The sequence below is a fragment of the Onychostruthus taczanowskii genome, unplaced genomic scaffold (assembly GCF_017590055.1).
Source record: "Onychostruthus taczanowskii isolate IOZ18803 unplaced genomic scaffold, ASM1759005v1 scaffold107, whole genome shotgun sequence".
In the NCBI taxonomy this organism is placed as follows: Eukaryota; Metazoa; Chordata; class Aves; order Passeriformes; family Passeridae; genus Onychostruthus; species Onychostruthus taczanowskii.
The window spans coordinates 857,709-877,838 of NW_024497297.1; the positions used below are offsets into that span (position 1 = coordinate 857,709).

General features: G+C 50.1%; 1 protein-coding gene across 1 annotated transcript in view; it reads left to right on the forward strand.

Moving 5' to 3' along the window:
* SIL1 (SIL1 nucleotide exchange factor) overlaps positions 1-20,130 on the forward strand; it is a 94,060-nt gene that overhangs the window by 61,944 nt on the left and 11,986 nt on the right. The window lies entirely within an intron of this gene.

Sequence of the window (20,130 nt, forward strand, 5' to 3'; positions counted from 1 at the left end):
GCCTCAGTTTCCCTTGGTTTGTCCCTGAAGTTTCCTTGCCAGGTGGGGTGTCAATCACCTCTCCTTTTCCCCACCCTTGACCTCTGCTGGGCATTGCCTATCAACCCAGATATTCCAAGGGGAGCATCGAGTGATTGGCAGGTTCAAAGGATGCTCTCCACCCCCTGGGGGGCCACTGGTCCACCCAGGTGTCCCTCTCACCTGAGACCTCCTCTCCCTGTGCTTGGTTGGTGCTCCCTGGGTCCCCTCCCCTGCCCCTCTGCCCAGGTAAAAGGGCGAGCAGAGCATAAGGTCGGGGTTCTGTTGGAGAGTTTGGTTGGAGAGTTCATTGGAGTTGTTGCAAGATTCAGAGGCTGTGCCACCAAAATAAAACTCTGGATTAAAAACTCTCCATCAGGACCCACTCCTTTCTTCACCTCGTCTCAAAGGTTTCTCCAGCTCAGGAAGGCCTGAGGAGTGACCCCCTCACAGCAAGTTCCAGCCTGCAAGCACTGGAGCTGGGGGCATGCCTGGATCTGTCTCCACGTGCCTCAGCTGCGACCCGCAGGTGTTGAACAGCGTCTCTGGGGAGAAAACCACAGGTGCTGCTGTTTGGTCAGCAGCCGAGGCCAGACAGACCAAGGCAGTCCCGTCTGGAATAGTGGTACACTCTAATATTCAGGTTCTTTGTGTAGACTCTTTCTACATACAGAGAAGATCATGTAGAGGGTCTGGAAACATTTTCAGCTAAGTTGTGAAATGACAGGGGCTGTTAAAGAGCTTATTTCCAGGTGTACCTGGCATGACATGGTCAGGACTCTAAAAAGTCATTGTCTCATGGTACCTGACAGTGTAGCAGTGGCCACAAGAGTCACACTTTTGTGTAGTATTTCTCACTCAAGTGCAAAAATCTTCTTTGGAGAGAGCCTCTCCTCTGATATGACAGCATGAAACTGCTGCTTTGCAAACTTGTGGACCTTTTTTCTTTGAAGGACATTCTGGCAGATGGTAATTTGGAGTGGTTTGGATGATACATTGTCTGAGAGCTCTGCTCCAAAATGTGAGGGATATTATGCCTTGGTTTGAGTTGCTTTTTCTCCCCTTGCCGTGCTTAAGCTTTCTCAGTAGACACCTACATGCCAACTCGTCTGCTGTGTGCTTGCTTGCTGAATTCGTTTGTTCATACATTTTCTCAGCTTACTCCATGCTCTAGTTAAACTGTTGGGGGCATTTCAGGTATTTCACAGCATTTTGTGTTTTTTTCTGAGGGCTTATTTTTTATTTCCTTCCCTCATGGTTGCTCCTGGGAACCTTAGAGAGGTGGTAGGTCTTTCCAGTAAATTCCCAGAGGTGTCACAGCTCGCTGGGCTGCAGGGACATGATCTGCTCTGTGCTTGTGTGCCTGGGGCTGGTGTCAGATCCTGTGCTGGATGCTGAGCCTGGGAAGAGGCAATGGTCTGCTGCTCACCAAATGGGTCTGTGGCCACCTCCGAGGTCTCTTCAGCCAGGCTGGCTCAGGCCAGTGGTTTCAAGCCAGGCAAACATTCCCAGAGGGAAATCGGGGCATGATGATAGTAGCTCCAGAGCCTGGCACAGGAGGTCAGAAACTCCTGGCACAGCTCAGACTGGAAGAGGGAGTTTGGCCTTGTCTGTAGACAAGTGTTTAACACTTGAGGGAACCACTGGACACAGAGCAATTCCAGATGTGCCCGGGTCACATCCAGAACTTTTCAGCTCTCAGAAATACCCAGATCTCCTCCAGATTTGTACTGTCCTTAACTCTGCTCAGGTAGGGAAACAGGTAAGGAATGGAATGAGCAGCTGCAGCACCCAGGTCCTGCCTGCACGTGGTCCTGCCAGGACCTGGCTCAGAGCTCTGGCTGTGCTGGAAGCCCATTGGAATAAAAGGGTTTTCCAGGGGATCAGCATCTTGAGCCAACAGGCCAGGGGGCTGGCCAAGGCTTGGATCAGCAAAGGCAGCAGGAGGAGAAGGCACAACAAGGCCAGCTCAGGATTTCTCCTTCCTGATATTGCTCCTATGTAGTTGGCTTAAAGCAGACTTGAAAAGCAGCCACAGCACAGCATGACTGGGACCTCAGGGCACAGTCCTCGGTCCAGCTGCCAGGGTCTGACCTCCTGGCATCCATCTGCCTCTGGAAGCCTCTGCTACAGGAGAGGCAGATTTCTTCACCTGACAGGGTGGAAATCAAGGTTTCACCTCATGTTTTTCTTATACGTCCTTCACTTCAGGCATTTGGGTTTTAATTGCTGAGTCTGTGACCAAATCAAACATCGTTCCATCTGGAGGAGTTCTCTGAGCAGTGCCCTTATTGCAAGTCTAAAACCTCATCACACTCTTACTGTTTTTAAGCCTTTAACAAAATGTTTTCTCATTCAGCAGTTTGCAAAAGTAAACTTCATTTGAACAATCCTCAAGTGCTCTGATTGCAAATAAAAGTTAAATGCACTAACAAAAATAATTGCTAGGCATGTGGGGTTGTACATTTAGGTATCCATAATTCACTAACAGTATATGCCAATACACAGCATTATCTGGATTTCCAGTGATTGCATTAGCATAAAAGCATGTTAGAATTTATCCTGTGGTACTAACATTTAAATATATATAAGTATGAAATATTAAGATCCAGCATTTTGGAGCCAAGTGAAACTACTGTCTGTAAAATGTTCCTGCATATTTTGAAGGTACACTCCAGTATCTTCGCATGACAATCAGCATTCGCACCATTGGGTCCAAACATTACAAAAATGTCAATGTTTTATGCAAAGAGGAGCTATATTAAGCTAAAAAAGATTGCTGATGAGAGAAGTGTCTTCTGATGTCCTCTGAGCTATTTACAGGCAGCATCTCCCTTTGTTCGTGGCACAGCCAGGCCTCTGTGCAATCTGTATCTCCATGTTTCACAAGACTGGAAATGTTAGCCAGAAAGGATTATGCTTGTGATTAAAACCTCCATTTTTGAAAATTTTACCTACAGGAAGCGTTTTTCCACACCAATAATTTGAACATTTTAGTATTTTGTAATAAAAGGATTTTTGTAATCCGTTTAGAAGGAGAATAATAATTTATGTTGAATGCCTTCTTGAAGCTTTATCCCAAACGCTCCCCATGTGCTTAGGGATGAGTTGGAGGTGAGGATGGAGAGAAGTTAAGCTGTGGGACCGCCAAGGCAAAGGGAAGCAGTTTGTATTTCATGGGGACAAGGCAGAAGGGCTCAGAAGGTGAGATTTTGACCTGGCCAGAGTGGGTAACTGGGAGGGCAGCCACTTGTGCAGCTGCAGTGAGAGAGTCATAGCATTTTGGCCAGACCTTTAAAAACCCACCCCATGGGGTGTCCAGGACAAGGATGTCCCACTGGTGGTCCTAGCTGACATGTGCCATGTGTCCTAGAAGGGCATGGGACAGTTCCAGCACAGCCTCTGCCCACAAGCCCAGCACTGCTGAGCTCTCACTGTTCCCTTTTGGCCCTGAGTGCTAAAATAATGTCACAGGGCTTGGTAAAGGCTCAGGAATAAACTCCTCACTGGTGAGAACTGAAGCATGATCCTGTAGCCACACACAAGGGTTTTCCATGGATTGTCTAAGCTGTTTCCCAGAGATTAAACCCTTTAAAGGATGACCATGTGCATCCTGAATATCCCATTCACCATTATTTGTATTACCCCGCTCCAAGGCTTGTTCAGAGCTTGCCCCACTCTGGTAGAGCCAAGAGAGGCACAAAACATGTGTCTGTTTCTCAAGAGAAGCCTCAGAGGAGCTCCTTGACTGATGGGCTCTGTTTCCTCCTGCTATGCTGGAGTGTTCAAAAGAGCTCAGCATTGTGGGGTCCATCTGGTTTTGGTTCTGCTTTTCCATTGTTTTTTCTGAGGGAAGAGGGATGTGGGAATGCTGTCTCCTTGCTCTGTCCAGCAGTTCCCTGGTGGTGTCCATTCTCCCAGAGCACAAGGCTTCCCTGCTCTGTTGGAGAAGCAGCAGCAGCAGCTCCTCCAGGACACCTTAAATTCCACCATTTAAGGGGTTTGAGTTAGGTCCAGCTGTGCACTGAAACTAGTTGGTGCTCACTGGTGTTAAATAACACAGAGGCCCAAGCAATAAACCCAGGAAAAGTAAAATTAAAGACCTTGCTTTGATGCTGTCTTGTAAGGACATAAGAATTTCTGTGCAGAGAAATAAATCTGGTTAGCTTAACAAGCACTGTCCCTACCCATTTATTTCCAATCCATCTTCATCCCTTCCTCCTCCAGCTTCTCCTTTTACATCCTGCAGTATTTGCCCATCTCTTTATCCACTTTCCCTGATTTTTTTCAGTGGCCCTCTTTGCCCACACCATGTGTTTGCCATCTCCCAGTTGCAGTAATTCCAGCTTCACTCCTTGACTGCTTATAATTTTTTGCTTTTTAGATTGTCTCCTCTATTTTTATTTGAACTCCTGACTTGTGTGAAGTTATCAGCCTCACTGCACTTAATTTCAAATTAATTTGATTGGGTCACCTCAATTTTTTTTCTGTAATGATAATGAACTCAACCTATTTAGCTTTTCCCCATTATGAATAACCTTAACAAAAACTGCAGTGCAGTATAAATGGATGTTTCATCATTGTGGTTAATTACACAGAAGAATAAATCCCTAAACATTTTTCAGCCTCTGAAATCTAACAAGGAAGTGTAATTAACAATTAAAGAGTAAACTGCCATCCTTGTGCTCTCAGGAAGACAAGAGGGAAAAGTCTAGAATCCAAGGTTTGCTCCTGGGTTTTTGGGGAGAAATGTTTGGAGCAATGCTGATGGCTGGAAGTGGCAGAGGGTGGGGTCAGGTCCTTGTCTCGTGCCAGGTGTGTTTTCCCCAGGTGCCTGTGGCTGCTGGAGAGGGGACAAGGTGGGATGGACACCTTGGCCTCAGCCCGAGGGACTGGGCTTAGGCTGAGCTCGTTGTCCTTTCTGGGGAATTCTGGAGGGACTTCTCTGGGTTGGGCTGATGCGTTGAGAGAACACAGAGGTCAAGCAGTGAGGATGAAATGGGTGTTTGGCCTCACATCCCTCATGGGCAGTGAGTTCCCACATGCTCCCCCAGCATTGGGCTCCACTGGCTTCTCCCATGTACCCGGGGCTCAGGCAGGTGGCCTTGTCCTCCTGAGTCCTTCACACAGCAGTGAGTGCTCCCAGAGCCTGCAGGGCCTCCTCAGTCCATGGCTGCTGGTGTTCTAAGAGCTGTGGGAGGTGTCCTGCCCTGCAAACACAACCCCACAGAACAGCCAGTGCTGCCCAGGGCGGTGACAGGCAGGGGGAGCACCAGCAGAGCTTCAGTAGGGAGGGAAAGACTCATCACAGCCAGCTCATGCATTATATAAAACATGTTGTTTCTGTCTCATTGTGTTTAGTAAATGCTCTCTGCTGAAGCCTTTGAGTTATTGTGGTGGTTTCCATTTAAAATACATGTTCAGGCTGGTTACCTAATCACTTTCTGCCAAAAAAATACAGCCCAAACTTGCTGATTCCGAGTGCAGACGTGGTTCTGTAGCTGGACACATGTATTCCTCTGTCTCTTCAGCCACTATTTATTAATCCTTCTTGCTGTCTACAATTCCCTGGCAGGAGGGTGGAGCCAGGCAGGGGTTGGTCTCTTCCCTCAAACAATAGGACATGAGAAAACAGCCTCAGGTTCTGCCAGGGGAGGTTTAGATTAGGGAAGTTTTTTTTCACTGAAAAGGTTGTGAAGTACTGGAGCAGCCCTGGAGGGGTTGAAAAGCTGTGCAGATTTGGCACTTAGGGACATGGTTTAGCAGTGAACACAGTGGTGTGAGATTAATGGTTGGCCTTGATGATCTTGGATGTCTTTTCCAGCCTAAATGATTCTGTGATCCTATGTTTTCTGTTTATCCTTTTTACTACAGCCTGTACACTCTGCTAATGCCTTTACAGGCTTCAGAGATATTCCTCCCTAACCACCTACATTACGTTCCTGACCTGCTGTGACTTTCTCAGGTCTTGGCATATTCTCTGCATTCCCTCCAAGCAATAGGTGTAGAACACTCACCAAGAGGAGGCACCTGCATCTGCTCTTTGCTCAGGGTGTGCAGGAGGCTGTGGCAGCCCATTGTGGTGTGTTTCAGAAGGGAGCTTGGAAAAGGGCATTGAATGGAAGAAAGAAGGGAAGAATGGGAGCCTGGGAGATGAACAACAGGAGTGGGAAATGCAGGATCCAGCCTCAGTGAGAACCTGCTTCCAGCAGGGTTTGGGGTGGACAGCATTGACTCTTATGATTGCAGCCATTGTCTGAGACCCTCTGGGAGGATGCAGATCCCATCTTTTCCTCTGCAGGTCCTGCTGTCTGCACCCTCCTACCCCTTCCTGATGGTGGTTTTTGTTGGATTTCATTGCCAGCTGGCGGAACTGGGCTGTCAGAGGCATGTTGGGGGGCTGCCCTTTCCTCTTGTGTCCTCTCTTCTGGATTTATTTTCCTCCCCCACTCCTCTCCTTGTGCTGAGGAGAAGGCAGCAGAGCTTTCACAGGAGGCAGAATAACACAGAGCAGCAACTGCAGGCTCCCATGGCATCCAAGAACAGCCCTTGGCTGTCCTGACTGAAGAGGGATCAACCTCGTTTTCAGCCTGGCATCTTCCAGCCTACCTGTTCTCTTAATACAGTGCTTTGATAAGTTTTCTCTCATCTGTCTGTTCATGTGCTTAAAGATTCATTGAAACAGGTGATTATTCATCCATGCAGACAGCTCCTCAGGCCTTCTACCAGATTGCTGCCAACCTCCAAACACGGGATGATGAGAGAAAACAACAGCTTACTGGAAATTATCTCTTTCTGAAGAACCTCCTCATCACTGTTAACTACTTGATCTGCCCTCAGGTGCTGACATTTTGTGTCTTCTGAGCTAGGTTTTGATGCCCTTTTTTATTAATGATCTTTTTTTCTGCTTGAAAGGAGATGTCCAGCAGAGGCCCTCGGAGCAGCCTGGCATGTTTTGGGAGGGGATGACTCCGTGGCAGCTGTGCAGCCCTCTGAGCCCTGATGCTCAGGGCAGCTGCCTGTGGCCACCTGATGTCCCTGTGGAGCTGGGCCAGTGGCAGCCCCTCCCCGAGGGCAGCTGGGGTCCCCACAGGAGCTGGAGGAAGGCTCTCGCAGCCGCTTCCCACTGAGGCTCGGCCCCTCGGTGCCACTGCGCGAGCCCTGAATAGATTTGAAAACTAATTTGCTGCTCAGAGCATCAATAGATGTACGTCACTTGTCCTTTCTGCTGTATTTAATGAGTTTCCAAGGTACTGCAGCCAGTTCCAGAAGGCTGCCATCAAAGGATCTTGGCTTCCATCAGAATCCTCGTGCCCCTCAGCGCTCTGCACTTCTCACGTCTCTCTTATGAATTCAACGCAGAGCAGATAGTATAATTTCTTGCAAACGTCTTTTTCAGACTGTCTCTCCTTTTTTCCTGAATGCCTTGAACACAGGGGATGGGAGAGAGGAAGGGCTCTTCCTGCAGTGAGGTGGTGCTAGCCAGAGCCCAGGCAAAATATGGGTCATGCTGAACGTCCTGTCACTGCTCCTCCCCACAGTCATGATTCCCTCAGTTATTCCCTCCCGGGGCACACCATAACTGTTCCCTTCTGTTAATCATCCTGAAGCTGGCTTTGGGCATCCCAGCCTCAGCTGTCACCATGTGGGACAACACCTCCATGTGGGTGAGGAGGGAGGGGATGTGCTGGTGCTGCCAGACTGACAGCCAGGGGACAATGGGGGCACAGCCCTGCAGTGCCAGTTCCAAAGGACAGGTCATTAATCCTTAGCTGCATCTGCTGAGATCAATATTAGGGCTGTTGTTTTGTATAACTCCGCAGATCAACATGGGAATTGCCTTATTGAAGTGGACATGCAGGCCTGGCTGGCTGGAAAGGCCCCGTGGGGGGATTGCAGAGGAAGGAACACAAAACCCAGGTGCTAACAGTGTGCTGACAGGTAAATGAGGCTTCCCGAAGCCTTGAGCAACTCAAACCTGCTATACACGATGAACCATAAGGGTCCTTGGGTTTTATCTATTTCTGTCACTGCAACAGGGAGGGTTGGAGAGGGTTTCTGGGTGCTGGTCCATGCCTGGTGCAGCAGGGTGTCTGCTGCCAGCATCCCTCTGCTCGAAGGCTGCACATGGGAACCTGTGTGAGCTCCTCTGCATGTTCCTCCTCTCCTTCTGGAAGCAGGTCGTGTTATATTTCCATACATACTTTGTCATAAAAGCCCCTAAATATGATTTTAGTTTGTCAGCATGTCTTGCAATGAGCAGGAGCTCACCTGAGTTGTTTTCCAAATTAACACCCCGCTGCTTTTACTTAACAAGGTGTTTTTCCAAGCTGAGAACAGTAACAACTCTGAGATTTCTTTTTTAAATATGCATTTTCTTCTCAGGTACTTCATATTGAAATCTGTCTTAATTTCAGTTCAGCTAGTGTGTGAAAACACACAGTGTGGCATTATTAGTCCCTGGAAGGAATAAAGACAGATGGAGCCCAAAATGGAATTGGCTTTATGATTAATTGAAACCTTCAAGAGTGCTGTGGAGTCAGGGCTTGGTCCTACCCTGGCAGCACCTAGGGATCAATTCAGAAGAGCTCAGAGGGAGACATATAGATGTCACCTGGCAGAGCCAGCCCCGAGCTGTCCTCTCCCAGTGGGGGACCTGTGGCTGGAGGAGGGCAGGGTGGCCCAGGTGTGGGTCAGGGGAAGGGAGGGATGGTGGCATGTCAGGGTCCTTGTGAGGATTATGTACTTGGTAGCTGCTATTTCTGCCTCAAGCCTCCCACAGCTGGGCATGATGGCTCCTGTGTCCCTGCACAGAGAGCTGAGCAGGGAGCAGGGGAACGTTTTGAGGCACGCTCAGAAAAACTTGGGAATGTGGAGCCATGGGATTGGCATGGGGATTTGGGCTCTGCTCTGGGTTCCTGCTCCATGTGTGACCTGCACAGTTTCCTCAGGTTTCTTATCCTTGCCTGTGAGAGGCAAGGGAATAATGAAGAAACACCAGGCAGTGTTATGTGTGGTGGCTTCAGCATTAGTGGACATTTCTGGGATCTGTAGCCACTGACATTTACAGCATTTTCTGCTGGATAAGAGGAGGAAAAGGTGTTGCAGAAAGGAGAGTTCTCCATCATGTTTTGGGAGCCAGTCCTCCCTGTGCACACTGGCTTTACTGCTCATGGTGGTGCTTTCATGGTCAGCAAGTCCTGAGCAGCTCTGGAGCTGGAGAGATGCAGCAAGTGAAAGCATTTGGTTTGCAAAGGCAGATTGAGATCTGTTCTGGAGCTATGTCAGCACTTCTGTTTGGGGAGGGCATGAAGGGGGGTGGGCAATTGTGGCATTCACATTCTCTGAAAAAATCCCTTCACCCAGGATTTTTCTCCTGGGAAGCTGAGAAGCCTCAGAGAAAAGGAAAACAATTCTTATCTTATTTGCTTCTCCTGTGTTGTGCTCATGTGTGGAATGTGTTTGGAGATTGTTTACCCACAGGTGATTGTTTCACTGGATTCTGGTGTGAGTTGTTTTGACTCTTTGGCCCATCAGTGCCAAGCTGTGTCGGGACTCTGGAGAGAGTCACAAGTTTTCATTACTATCTTTTTAGCATTCAGTAAATATCCTTTCTGTATTCTTTAGTATAGTATTCTTTAATATAATATAGTATAATAAAGTAATAAATTAGCCTTCTGAGAACATGGAGCCAGATGCATCATTCCTCCCTGCCATGGGGGTGCCTGCAAATACAAGAGGCAAGGGCAGTGGTGGCAGCCCCAGGGGATTCCCAGTTTCCCACCTGGTGCTCACTGCTGGTCTGGCCTCTGTGCACAGGCTGTGGTGCCATGGCCCACGTGCCAAAGAGAGGCCTGTGGGTGCCTCCCCCTGAGGTAGCTGAATGGAGCTGAGTGTTGACAATAATTTAAGGAAGGATTTGGCGTGGGAAGTTGAAATTGGCTGTGGAGATGATGGTTTAAGGTGTGGACGTGGCTGGTGGCCCACAGCTATGTGTGCTTGGCAGGTGTGTGTCGCACTGAACTGGTTTTGCTGGGACAAACTGGAAAACAAGCTGCATCCATGGGGCCATCAGCTGGGAAGAAGGTACAGAGTGCATCTCCAAAATGCAGCCAGGACAGTCTTTTCACAGGCACCAGCATCCCTTCCTGTGGTGCAGTAGCAGCCCTCCCAGTTAAGAAGGTGACTGGGACCTTGCTAATTGTCCTGATGAGTGGGAGCACTGCTGGAAATGAGCGGATCCTGCAGATTGTGGGGAGCTAAGCTAACTCCTAGGACATCATACCCAGCACCTCACCAAACATCCATGTTCGCTCACTCCAACAAGTGCAGTTTGATTTTTGTTATCCCTGAGCCCCCCTGGGATGGCAGCAGGTTTGCTGAGGTGAGTTTTGTACAGGGAAGAAGGCTCTGTAGCTCAGCTCTCTCTGAAGGAGCTGGCCAGAAGTCATGGAAAGATACTATGAGGCTTCTGTGGATTTTCTTTTCTTTCCCTGGGGACTCTGGGGATTGCAGATTGGCGGATTGTGGATTAGCGGATCAGGAATTAGAAATGCCTTTTTCATTCTTATGTTACACACTAATGAACTGACAAATTTAATTTCTTTAAATCCAGCTATTTCAGCTGGAATTTGCGAAGTTGTCCTGGTACCTTGAGAATGGCTGAATCCTGATCTCTCTGGGGTCACATCATCCACATTCACTTCTTTGTCTTTAGCCTGTGGCTGTTCCAGAACTACGGAGTGCTCTCCAGGAAGAACCCATCCCTCGTGGGTGGTTGCAGAGTGTCCGGGCACTGCCGGGCGCTGTGGCTGTCTGCAGCCACATCTGCCTGTGCCAGCGCAGGGAGGGGAGCTCAGCCCAGGGAGCAGGGCTGGCACCAGCCTGGGGGCTCCAGTTCAGGTGTCTCTACCAGGCAGACACCCTGTCAAACCCTGTGTCTCTGCCAAGTGCTCTCCACGGCACAGCACAGAGTGTTTGCCCAGCTCCAGGTGTGAGGTGTGCTTGGCTTGCATCTGGAATCAGAATATCTTGAGTTTAAGGGACTCACTGGGGTCATCCAGTCCAGCTCCTGGCCCTGCACAGACACCCCAACAATCCCCCCTGTGCATCCCTGGCAGCGCTGTCCAAAGGCTCCTGGAGCTCTGGCAGCCTCGGGCCGTGCCCATTCCCTGGGGAGCCTGGGCAGTGCCAGCACCCTCTGGGGGAAGAACCTTTCCCTGGTGTCCATCCCAAAGCTCCCCCTGCAGCCGCTCCCTCCTTCCCTGAGCTGTGCCCTCGGCTCCTCTGCTGCAGCTGAACCAGCCCAGTGCCCACAGCCCTCCTTGGGTGGCTCCTCCAGAGCCTTCCCAGCCCCGGCCCCTCCTCTGGACACTCTGGAACAGCTTCAGATCTCTCTGATATTATGGCACCCAAAACTGTCTCAGAACTCAAGGTGAGGCCACTCCACAATGCAGAACAGAGTAGGACAATCCTCTCCCTTACCTGGCTGGTGATGCTGGGCCTGATGCCCTGCAAAAAGCACGAAAGAAAAATCTAATAGATTTTGTTTGCCCCTGGGCTCATTCCTGTGAACGAAGCTGAGATCTTCCCCTGCTCTTTTGCATCCCTCTGTGGGGAGGGTCCTGTTCTTTGGGCGTCCCCTCCACTGTCACAGGCTGGGATTTGTGTGACACTGGTGGCTGTGCAGGCTGCAGTGGGCTCCATGTGCCTCTCCTCCAGCTGCACTGTTCTCCAGGGCTGAGGTAGCACCTCCCTACCCAAACCCTGTGCCAAGGACAGCAGAGAGCAGAAAAAGGCATTTCTGTCTCTCAAAGCCTAACGGCCTGCGCTGTGGGACCCCACCAGCGGGGGAAGAGCAGATCCATCATTACCCAGAGCTTTCAATGGGGACTAAACAAAACGGTCCTGGCTCTCCAGAGCAGGCTTTGTTCCTGCGTTCTGTAATGCTGAAAGTGGGTCTGGGAGGCAGCCGCCTCACCACGAGCCCCGGCAGAGCCGTGGGCCTGCCCCGGGCGGCAGAGCCAGGACACCCGTCACTGCCCTACTGATGAAGGCTTTGGGGCTGCGCCGATAATATCTTGATTAACAATTAGCATGATGGAACCGGGAAATACATCTCGTTCCTCGCCCCAAGCCGACAGGTGAGGATGGATATATGTTGCCTGGTTGATTGCTGTGCCTTGTTAGAGCCTATTTAGGGTTGATTGAAAAGCAGAGGCTTTGTGTGAGGAGAGACCTTTAATCTCCTGACAGAGCCAAGTGCGTTTCCCATCAGGAAGCGTTCCTTCTCTGCTGCTTATCTCTAACCCCCGCTTTAAACCTGAGCCTGGCGGAGACCAAAAGAAAGGCAGGATCAAAACAAAAATAATTGGGATCGCTGGCTTCCGTGGGCAGTCTGAACCCGTTATTCCTACTTATCAGCTAGTTATTCCTATACAACTCTTGCAAGAGACAATTCAGCAGTTGCAGCATCTCCTTGATGAAAAGCACTCCAATGAAATAACCATGGCAACAGTTGCTGAGGGTTGGCATGGTGAGGGACGGAGATGTGCTCTCCAAAGGACTCCGGGCCCAACTGCCCTGACAAATGGCCCTGCTGAGCACCAGGAGGTGATGTATGCACAGCTCTGTGTGCTGGTTGTTGTCCTGGGAGGGTCCCAGCTGTGCTGGGCATGCAGGCTGCCCCAGGTACAAGTCACAATTTGTTAGCCATGGGTGTCTTCCCCTCCACATGGGAGAGGAGCTTGTGACCTGAAAGCTGAGGGGGACTCAGGACAGAAAGGCCAAGGAGGGGACCTCAGGGAGGGATACCACCGGTGATCCCAAAGCCATAGAGGATTTCCCAGAGTTTGGATGGTCTGGGAAAGGATGTGTCTCACTGCTGTTGGTGCCAGAGACTGGTATTGATAATAAACACTTGACATGTCTAATTTCAGAGAAGCTGCTTTTTAGACCCATGCTAAGACTGTGTTTGATGCTCTACAGGAGAGGTGACAGAGGCCATGTGGTGCTGCATGGAGGAGTTTGGGCATTTGCCTTGAAGAGTTGGCCCTTGGTGTATGGAGGAGCCAGCAGAGCCTGACTGAGCCTGGAGAGTTTGTGCCAAGGGTCCTTCACTCCTGACCCATGTCCCCCCCCCCCCCCCCCATCCCACCCAGGGGTCTTCCAAGTGCTCACTGTTAGGACCACCCATGTCCTACTGCTTTCCAAATGCTCTGGTCATAATCTTGGCTGGGGAGCAGTTTATCTTATGGGATGAAGGTCTCTCAAGTAGCTTTGTGGGCATGGTGGTGTTTTTGTTAGGCACTATCCTCTCATTGTTGTCTTCCTTAATTGGACATTAATAAGCCTGAAAAATAAAAGAAGGAATGTTCACCACAAGAACAGAGGAGCCTGCTGAAAAGCACCATTTGTACAGATTTCTAGAAAAGGGCAGTAAATACTCCACCTCTGCTTAATAATAATAATAGGCAGGCTGAGTATCTCTAAAAATATAAAATAACATGGGCCTATTTGGAATAGTCAACATCCTTATCAGCCTGCTGCCATCTCTGCAAACAAGTTTCGCTAGAGATTCTGGGCATGATTTTCAATGGCTCAGAGCAGCTGTAGCTTCTTTGACTTCAGTGAAAAGTCTGAGTGCTTGGCACAGTGGCAAACCAAGCCTCTTCCTTTCTGCTTCAAATTGGGGCTTGATTCTAAGTGAGATGAATTTTCTCCTCCTGATAATTCTGTGCATCTGAAGTGATTACAGCTCCGCGTGAGTGCTCTTTTAGGAGATTTCAATGCAGCGTTTTCTTCCGTCTTAAAAAGGTTCCTTCAAGCCTTATGATGCTGGGGGGGGGAATAAATCCTGGTGGAAGCCGTTACATCTTCCTATGCAGATGAGAGATTAAAACTTGTATTTTTATAAAACACTCACGGGGGCTAAATCGGAAAAGTTCTGTTGAGGCGAGCGGGTTTTGGCTGGTGGGAACGTGCTGCTAAATTCTTATCTGCCGATGGGGAGGCAGAGCAGGGAGTGGTATTATTTGGAGTTCTTAGAGAGTGAGCTTTAATGTTTGCTTAACTCCACTAAAAATAGACGCCACCCTCTTTTCCTAATAGGCGGCATTTGTCACACTTGATTCATTTCCTCTCCCAAACCGAGCTCCTTCATGAATATTCATCTCTACTCCCCAGGAATCTGCCTGTCCTCAGAAGTTGTACTCGCGGCGACCGTGCCGTAACAACGCGAGTCAGGCTTCCAGGGCTCCCGAGTACCTGGCCCGATGCAGCAAAACGCGCCGGTATCAACAGCTCCCATTGATTCCTGCCTCCTCTCGAGCCGTGCTTGCTCGTTATCCCTCTCCATGAGACCCTTAACGAGGCTCCCGTTCCTGTTGTCATAGCAGCGTCGCAGCGCCCGGTGTAGCAAAGTCTCCGTGGCTGCTAATTGTGTGATGGGAGGATCAGTTTGGCAGTTTTTCTAGTGGGGATTAGGCCAAAAGGTCCCTTCTGAACTGTGATGAATGCGGCTTCCTTCAGAAGAAACTGAAACTTGGTAGTTAGAGGGGATTTCTGACGAGGGAAGCTTTCCACAGCAGAGAGGGAGAGCAGTCCTCACAGAGCTCTTCCATTCGTGCTCTGCCACTGCTTAAAGCAGGAGGAAGCCAACCAGAAATGCCAAAGGAGGTTGTAAAACAGTAAGGAAGTCTGTCAGTGCCTCAGACCTTCTAATCTTGGGGATTCCAGAGCATGTGGAAGGTCCCTGCTACTGTCATTTGCTGCTGGAGTGGGAAAAATCTGCTCATGCCTGGTGAGTATTGAGGGAGCAGGGATCAGTTTCTGCTCATTCCTCTGGTGCCATTGCTCAGCACCACCAAGGAGATTTTCAGCCACTTGCTAGAAGAGTTGCTCTGAGGAGTTGCTAGAAGAGAAGGGGTTGCTCTGGCGTTGTGGGTGAGAAATGTGCACAGCAGAAGGAATGATCTCATCACACCTTTGCTCCTGCAAGTCCAAGAGCGCTGCGTGGCAGCCACGGTTGGTTAAAGAGGGCACAAGAGGCAGAGGGATGTTTGCTCCTTGACCCTGAGGAGTGATTTATCAGCTAGGATGCTCTTGTTAACTGGTAGGACCTGTGCAAGGCTCAGCATCCCTGTCCTGGTGTGGAACAGCAGCATGGGGTTTGCTGGAGCTGGAGGGCCAGGGGCTGTGTCATCCCCAGGGATGGTGGCTCATCTGCAGGCTCGCTGCTGGCTCAGCATGGAGACAGGAAGGGCTGCAAACAATTCACTGTTCCCACGTGCCAGGGGATGGGGATCAGCTGTGCCTGCTCCCAGGGCCCTAGTTTTGGAATGCAGAGAGCAGATTTGTCCCCTGTGCCTCCCACTGGGTTTATTCCACACTGCTGAAACGTAGCCAGGGTAATCCGTGTCCTAAACGTGGGCATGAATGGTGTTTTTAGAGAAGGAAAAAAGAAAAAATACATCCTCACCCACCTCAATCTCTCCCCCCAAATTAAAAACTCCCCTGGCCAAGCCCTGCAAATGAGTTTTTGTTGTTTGTGCAGTGAGGAGCCAGATTTTTAAAGGCTGGCTTTCAATTTTACAGCCATTTATTACAGGCATGAATAATTGCTGGCACGGTGCTACCACTGCTGTTGTTTGCTCTTAAGGCTGGGCCAATTACATATGTAAGCCCTTGATTTACAAGCAAAAACAGAACTAAAGTAGCTTTGTGGCCTACATTTCAAGAATGAGTGATGTGTCCATGGTCAGCTGTGGGCTCCCAAATTTGTGCTGTGAAACACAGAGGTCCATGGCCATAAATGTGTGGCCCAGATTGTCCAAGGCATCCTGTGGCACGGGCTGTCACAGCACAGCGTGAAGGACACAAACAGGGAGCAGTGAGTGAGGCCCAGGAACCTGCCCAGATTCATCCCATGGCAGGAATGCTGAAAGATTGTGCTACATTTGGGGAATTCACAGTGAACACATAGAAAAGAGAGGGAATTGGAACTGAACATAATGGTTCTGCAGGATGGACTTAAACCAAGCCTGTCCAAGTCATGCTGCCCAACATGAGAACTGGTCTGTCTCCAGCTCCTCTGGGCAGTCAGCCCTCCTGGGAGAGGAGAATCACAGAATCCCAGAATGGTTTGGGCTGGAAGGGACCTTAAAGCCCATTCCATCCCACCCCCTGCCATGGGCAGGGACACCATCCACTATCCCAGGCTACTCCAAGCCCTAGTGTCCAACCTGGCGTGGGACACTTCCAGGGATCCAGGGATCCAGCCACAGCCTCTCTGGGCACCTTGTGCAAGGGTCTCATTTTCTTCCCAATATCCCATCTAACCCTGCCCCTGTCAGTGTGAAGCCATTCCCCCTTGCCCTGTCACTCCAGGCCCTAGTCCAAAGTCTCTCCCCAGTTCTCCTGGAGCCCTCTAGGCAGTGGAAGGGTCTCTGAGGTTTCCTCAGAGCATTCCATTCTCCACTCCACCTCTTTCACCGTATCTCCAGAGCAGAGGAGAATCCATGGAATAGCTGCTATCCACTGTGGAACTTAAAAATGGCTGATTGAGATCAAGCAGAGGATTTTTCTTGCTTTTGCACAATAGGCAGAAAATGGGAAGGAGGTAGGTCATTGTGATAGTCTTTCACCACGGGGTGATGGTTTCCAGACATCACCCACAAATGCTGTCACCTGGACTCTGCATTGCCCAGTGTGGGGAAGGTGTCACTGTGCTGTGCTGGTGCCACAAGCTGTGGGGTGAGGGGGGAGCCAGCCCAGAGTGAGGCCTGGTGGCAGGCTGGTGTCCTTGCTGCTGGGGGAGCAGGAAGGGCAGGATGTGAGTAAGGGCAGCAGCAGGAGCAGGCAGGATGTTTGTGGGCGCTGATGTCATTGCACAAATCAGACGTGGATGCTGTCAGCGGGAGGCAGCGGCAGCTTGGCTTGGGAAGAGGCCAGCCTGTCACACCCCAGGGGCTGGCCAGAGGAGCACGATGCACTCGTGTCCTCACTCATCACACAGCAGGTGGCTTCTCAGCCCCTTATGCAGGGTTTGTGTGGTCTGCTGGAGGCCATGGCCACCTCCCTGGTGTGCATGGCCTGGGCTCAGTCTGAGTTCTGCTGATGGACCTCTGCACGGAGATGCTCTGCCCCAGCTCAGCACAGGCTGCTCCCACATGGAGCCACGGCCATCCATCTGGGCAGGAAGCATTGGTGCGGGACCAGTGATTTCTGAAGTGATTTCCTGAAGCTTCTGAAAGCAGAGGCAGCACCCGGTCTCCCCAGGGCTGACATCCCTGTGGTGTGCACTCTGGCCCTGGCAGACCCCGTGGGCAGCCGAGCCATGGGGAGGCACAGCCAGGTTTGTTTATGAGGCTGCAGTCAGCCTGGCTTTTACACCCCAGCAATTACTGGCAAGCCCTGGCTCCTCCTGCGCCTTCACAGCACATGTGTGAACTCCTGGTTGTGTCACCTCCCCATCCCCTCCTAGCGGAGTCTAGCAGTGGGAAGTGATCATCACAACTCACATTTGCCTGGCGTATGTCTTTCCACAGTTCCAGAGTGTGGAATGAATTGAACCCACTTCCTCTTTCACCTTCAAGCTGTTCCGGGATGCAGGCAGCTCGGCTTCCACAACCACGCTCAGCTCTTGGAGCTTTCTTTTGCCCTAGGGATGGAGCCCTTCTCTCCTGCCTGGCAGAGCCTGGTGTTGGAATGCTCCCTCTTGCAGAGATGTTGTTCATCTCATGATCTTTTGTGCTTTTCCTAACCCTTCCCTTGCCAGACTGAGGCTTTCTGTCCACTCCTTTCTCCACTGTGGCAAAGGAGGGCTTTTTGTCTTTGCCTTCAGGGTCATTAAATCTTAAATAGCATGTTGGCTTTCTTTGTCAAGGTATCTGCTCTCTCCATCCATCACTGGTGTAAGGCACACTGCTGACATTCTCTTCCTTCTGCATAATTATCTTATACCACTGCATCTTTTATGCAGAATCTTCCCTTCTGGAAGTGCTCCTCTCCCTGCTCCCACTCTTCCTGACACCCAGTTCAGCTCTGGTACCTGCCATGGCCTTGTTTCTTACACCTGCATATGAATCCTTTTAGTTATTCCTGTATTTTATTAACTACCTTGATCACCTTGGCTCTTTGAGAGCTTGATTCAGGCATTCATAGGTGTTTCCTTCATCCTCTCTCTGAAGATGGGATCTGTGTCACCCAGCTGCAGTGCTCCTACACGAGTGTCCACCTGAGCTGGCTATCCACCCGGGACAGGGAATCCTCCAGCTGGCAAATCATTCCAGCTAAGGCAGGAGTCAAAGGCAGCCCCATCTCCCCTTAGACAAATCATCTTTTCTGCTTGCTACTGCTGACCTTGAATTCCTCAGATGCTTTTCAGAACAGATGCAGCCCCCTTTAGAGTGACCCTAAAGCTCTGGGCAGTGGATTTGCTTCTCTGGGCTAGCCAGGGAGGGCATGTCCCATGGAAAAACAGGCACAGGGTCTCCAGGGACATGCAGACCGCAGGTCAGGACATGTTATTGAGGGAGTCCAGGCAGCTTTTATGGGCTGGATGTCTTAATTGTAGCTGTCTGATGTTAAAAGAGAAGAATCTGACACTTGGAAAAGTTTGGGGAAATGTTTTCTTCTTAATTTGTATTTAGGAAATGTAAAGGTATATAGTGAATGTTTAAAAACCAATGGTAATAACAGTAATTATAGGTGGGCACAATTTTCTTTTATCTTTTAACTGAAGTTGCTAGAAAAAATGACTGTTGTGCTGATACTTGGCAGGGACACTGATGTGAGTACCCACTTGTTTCTGAAAAATGCTGTGGGATTTTTAATGACCATCAGCAGCACAACCTTGATTTTTAAATGTCATCCTAAATGTAGCAGTTACAGCCTCCTCTGCTGTGGCATGTGGGTGGGTGAGTAGGGATGAATCAGAAAGCAGAAAGAATTGCTGGTGCTTTCTGTGGCTCCCAAGTTTTCCTCGAGGGCTTCCCACCTAGGAACTGGTTGGAATTATCCGTGGGTTTTATTGCAGTCCCTGGTCCTGTGGCATCTCCTGCTGTTGCTCTCCCCTCTATTAATCCATGATTAAATTGCTTGATGTAGAATGAGTTCATCAGGTTTCTTCAGGAGCTGGTATTCCACAGGATATCCTCTATGTTTATCAAAACAAGATAAATGAGAAAAATGTTTCCTAGCTTTTGCAGATGCAGTTTTCCATTCTCCCTCTGGCTGGAAACATTCCCCAGACTTCACTTTTGGAGCTGAAATCTGTGCTTGGCATTTGCGAGATGGTGATTTGCTTTTGTAAATGGAGCAAAGTCTTGGTTTTGAGTCATGACTCAGTGAAACAAATCTACTTTTATCGACTAAAACGATTCTAATAGCACCATTAAACCCGCTGGGATCAGGAAGAGCCAGAGTGACACGGCAGTGGGGTGGATCCAGCATCTTCCCTGGCCTGCCAAGAAGTGGGACGGGCCGGGATGAGGCTGGGGAGCGATGAGTGGATGGGTGTTTAAGGAGCATCGCCTCCCTCCCGCCGTGGTACCCGGCTGCGGCGGGGCACGGCCGGCACCGGGCGGGTGTGAGCGGAGGGAGGCTCCGCTCGGAGCAGCTCTGCCTGCCCGGGGACGGGAGGAGCTGCGAGCAGATGGCAGGGTTAAAATAGGACAGAGCTGCGCCGAGCTGCTGCTGCAAGGGAGAGGAGTGAAATGCCTGTTCTCACACTTCACTTTGTGTCTCGGAAAGAGCTGCGGAGTGCCTGCGCTCCGCTGGCATTCCCAGCAGGAACGCGCCAGGCAAAGGCTTCCTCGGGTTTTTGATATTATTAGCACTTGTCTTAAAGAAAAATCAGCTCAAATGAGCAAGCAAACAAAGCGAGTAACAATGGAAGGGCTCAGCCTCGGGCCGCCTTTAGCATCTCTCAGGATGATTAGTGGGATGTGTCACATCGGCACCGGAGAGCGGAAGCGTTCAGAGCGAGGCTCTTGTGGTGCTTTCAGACAGCTTTTTGCAGTGTTTTCATCTCACCTAAGGCGTGTGAATAGGTTTTGTTGAAATATCCGAGTGACTTGGTGCGCCTGAAATGATGCCCACAGTGATTCAGCG